Below are 4,790 nucleotides of genomic sequence, written 5' to 3' on the forward strand. Positions count from 1 at the left end.
AAACTACGGCTTATACATAGAAGTTCTGCTCATACTGTTCACCAAACACACTACCACCTTATAATCTTCACCAAATATATCACTAACTTACAAAAATTGACTTCTATCCTTATTGATATTTCGTCATTAAAGTGAAAATATACCCTTCCATAGTGAAGGGTACTGCTTCCTAGTGCCTATCTTTTGAAACATACAAAATGCAAAAGCTTAAGCCATGCTCAATTTCATCAAATCCACCAAAGATGAAAGGAGCCAGCATATCATGCTTGATCTACTTATTAGAGGTAGCTAAATTAGAGGCTAAATCATGCCAAGTCATTCAAAAAACAAAGTGGGTAGTTCCATGATATTAAAGGAGTTTTTCCAATTATGAGAGGAAGGCGTGAGGTCTTGGCAAAGCTAGGTCTACGAGATCCCAACATTTATACTGGCAATAGGTGATATGTACGGCATGAAAAGCATAGGTGGTACTGAAGTCTGAGTTTTCTCTCTGAGGTGTTCCAATTAGGAGCTCAAGGTAAGCAATACTTTTATTTTAAAAAACCCGTTTTTAAAGCTTCTTTTTTGCCCAAATTTCTAAATCAAGACAAGCAAGATCTAAGGTATTTACCATATTTATAACTAAAATGTCCAAATTTTGACCTTGGAAATTAAGGTCCTATGAAATTACAACTTGGATTCACCATTTTTGACCGGGAAATGTACCTATCCATAAAGCAAGTGTTCACTTTAGGAGACCAAGATAATCACTATCATCATTGTACATAATCTAATACCAAAAAACATTTTCGCGTATGGAAGGCGGTCCTGTAAGATTTTTTAGATACAATCAAAGAAAAATTTGGGCTGTCCCAAATGGAGGGGAGAGAGAGAGAGAGAGTGTAACATTTAATGGTCTAAAACTTATGTGTAGCAGAAATTAGCATGAACATAGTGGGCATTTCATTAGAATAGATTCCTAATGAGAATTACAAGAGTGCTTGGGTGGAGAGAGCAACAAAAAGCATAACACCTAGTTAGATAGCATCAACAATACTTTCAAAAGAGAGAGAAATTAAGCTATTGACAACAGTTGAGGACCGGATTTGCATGGAGCCGGTCCCCCCTCCAAAAGGCTTTGTATTATGGTTTCTCCCATCAAGAGAGCATTGTACAATACAATTCTTTGTGTTCCTTCAAGACTAGCTAGTGCAATGAAGATGAAAGCTTCATGCACTAAGCAAAACACTTAACAAACACAACATCAATTATCCCCGGTCTCAGACCCAAGACCTCACACACCTTCGAAGATGGTGAGAGCTAGCAGGGTATGAGAGTAGATTGAGAGGAAGAAGGAGTATCTTACGAGAAAGATGTACATCTCCTCACATAATCACTCATATTAGCATAGCTTAGCTTAGTAATTAGCATGGTAGAGGAGATGAGCATGCATTGAAGCTTGGCTCTTGGTTGGATTTGCATCCACATGCCAAGAGTGTGTCGATGTAGGCTTCTATCTCACAAGCTTGGAGTAGGTGATGAGCTCTCCATTAAAGCTTGGGAAGAGATAGTCTTCTTTTCTTCACACATAGACTGTGTGTGTGATAATGCCTTGCAAAAATCAGCCCCCCTTCTCTCTCTTGGGCGAGCCCTCTTGCTATTTGCTCTTCCTCTTCCCTCATTGGGCCTCCCCAAGTCAAGCCAATAATTATTAAGCAGCATAAGTGATAGCCTTCTGACATGTGTCCCCCTTTCCCCTTTCGTGAGAGCTTAATCAATTAAACTTAATTGATTTAAATGAATTAAATCCCCATTGGACCTTTCCTCATTCTGACCAATAGGAATTAAGTAGCCCATTGGGCTGCTCAATTCCTATTGGACCCCTTCACGGGCTGTCCAATAATCATCCAGGAGACTTAATTTTCATTGGTTCTTTTTATTAAGTGTTTTAAAATTAATTAGGCTAAATTTACTCTAGCGTAATTCTCATTGGTCCACTTCAAGGGTCATCCAATAGGAATTGAGCACACTTTGGGAGCAACTAGCTTAGGCATCTGACATGTGTCCTTCATTCCCTTTGTGTAAAGGGGGCTTGTGTGTGTGTGTGTGTGTGTGGCTTTCTCTCTCATCCCCTACTTGCTAGGTTCGCCCCCTCCTATGTAGGGATATGTAAGACTGTTTTGGTCACACACAAAGCATCCAATTCCTTAGTGTTGACCTTTGGACATAACCTTTGAATTTTGGAACCTTAGCATTTTGGAAGTCTTAATGGGCTGAACCTTAGGGTCTTTTTAGCCCATTGTTTCACATGGCTCTTTTGCAGATGGCCCCCCCTTTGGACCCCTATTTTCCCTCCTTTGGATCCCTACTGTGGCCGGTCTGCTAGCTTAACCAATATTCTAGCGTTTTCTCCCCTGACACTTTCCCACATTAAATGATCAGTTTAATATGAGAAAATCATTTAGGAGAATTAGATATTGATCATTATGACATTACCTCTCTCTTGAAATCATAGTCGTCCTCGACTATGGTGTAGAGAAGATAAAGCATATTCATGAGTCCTTTTCTTAGCGGGTAGAGGATCCCTATGTTACCCTACGACATCATTCCACAATGGATGACTAGTCCATTTGGTGCTTGAGAGCCTGAGGCTTCCGCAAGTATGTCTGCACATTAGTCCTATCAATCTTCCATAGTAGAGTGACAAGCTCTACTTGGTGTTTGGGAGACGTCGTCTCCGCAAACTTGATCTAAGCATGCATACTACTTCATTTTTCTGCACAATAAAGAAAAAGAGAGTCTTATAAGACAAAAACTTTGTGCATTTTTAACATTTTGTACATTTGCTTACTCTTGGGAAGCATTGTAAGCATTGACAAGGTTTAGGTTATCCTTTAATTGTATGCCTTGCATCCATCTAGCATCTTCAAAAGGATAATTCTTAAACTTAATAAGATATCGTCGGATAGTCTTACCGCCTCTTAGTACCTTGTCTTCATGTCGGAGAATGGACTCGGGCTGCAGCACCTCCTCTTGGTCCTCGATCTCCGGTGGGTCTTCAATAGTTGGATCTTGAGGTGGCTCTCCTTTGTAAGGCTTTAATAGGCTCACATGGAAAGCATTGTGTATGAGCCAATGATTGGGCAACTTGAGTTGATAGGCCATCTCATTGATTGGCCTAAGAATCTGGAAGGGACCATAGTACCTTTTTGCTAGTTTAGCATAGTACTTTTGGTGGCCCGGAGGATTCTTGCCCGTCGTGTGTCTTAATTGAGCCTTGGGAAACTTTAACAAGACGCAATCGTTTTCTTTAAAGGATTAGGCTCTTCTGTGCTTGTCAGCAGTAGCCTTTTGCCTTTGCTGTGAGATAGAGATAGCATCCTTAATCTTTTGAAAAGATTCTTGTAGGTCTCGGCTATACTCATCTGTAGCGAAGATCTTCCCATGTACTTTAAGTAGCAAGGGACTTTTTGATCTTCCCTCAATTACCTTGAAAGGTGCTTTTCCCGTGGAAGTATGTACAGTGTTATTGTAAGCATACTCCACTAAGGGTAAGTACTTCTCCCATTGGGATCTTTGATCTACTTCCGTTACATAGGCTTTTAGTAGATTGAGAATGGTTAGGTTAGCTATTTCACTTTGGCCATCTGTTTGTGGATGATAGGCCGAAGAGAAGTTTAGCCTTGGTACTTGAAAATTTGTGAAATGAAGAGGGTTGCCATTTGATAGGCTTTGATAGTCTTTTTGACAGGTATAAAATGAGCTTGTTTATTGAACCTGTCTACTATCGTCCATATTCCCGTATTCCCATGGATAGACTTAGGCAATCCAAAGATAAAATCCATGGATATGCTCACTTTCATGGTAGGCCAATAGAAATATGTTTCAATTCCCTTTAAGGTAGACTGAATCCCTCTATGCCCCGCATAAGGTGGAGCATGAGATTCATACATTACTTTCTCACGTAGTGAGTTAGTAACGCATAGTCTATTGCCATAGAGAAGATAACCATCTTGTAAAGTAAATGGTTCTTCTTTCTTCCCGAATGCAAGGGCTGAAATCACATCTCTAAAAGCGGGATCAATAGCGTACTCATCTATCATTGAAGATAGATCATTGTGAGTGGCTATGGAAACCGCATTCACTCTCGGTCATCTTGAGAGTGCATCAGCTGCTTGATTATGCTTGCCAGCAATGTGAGAAATATGAAAATGAAATTGCGAAAGGAAATTTTCCCACCTCATTTGTTTGTCGGAGAGCTTGGTCTGCGTCATGAAGTACTTAAGACTTTGGTGATCCGTTCGCATAATGAAAGGAGTCCCCAATAAATAGTGCTTCCATGAGTCTAAGGCATGTAGAATTGCAAGGAGTTCTTTTTCATATATGCCTAGAGCTTGCTCAACAGGGTCGAGCCTTCGACTCTCATAGCCTATGGCGTGGCCTTCTTGGAGCAAAACAGCTCCAAGGCAATCACCACAAGCATCACGTTGGACCTCAATTGGTTTTGAGAGATCCGGTAGTGTAAGCACAGGTTGAGAGATAAGCTTTTCTTTAAGCTTTTCGATAGCATTGTTCTCCTTAGCAGACCATGTATACCTAACGCTTTTTTTTGTTAGGTCATGTAATGGTCCCGCAATTTGTGAGAACTTTTCTATGAAGCGTCTATAGTATGCACACATACCTATAAAGCTTCTTAGTTCATGAAGATTCCTTGGTTTTGGGCCATCCTTTTATTACCTCTAACTTTGATGGATCCATTTGGATGCCATCTTGAGAGATAATGTGACCTAAATACTGAATCTCTTGCAAGA

Source organism: Adiantum capillus-veneris, chromosome 19 (assembly GCF_014529385.1).
Source record: "Adiantum capillus-veneris isolate H3 chromosome 19, ASM1452938v2, whole genome shotgun sequence".
In the NCBI taxonomy this organism is placed as follows: Eukaryota; Viridiplantae; Streptophyta; class Polypodiopsida; order Polypodiales; family Pteridaceae; genus Adiantum; species Adiantum capillus-veneris.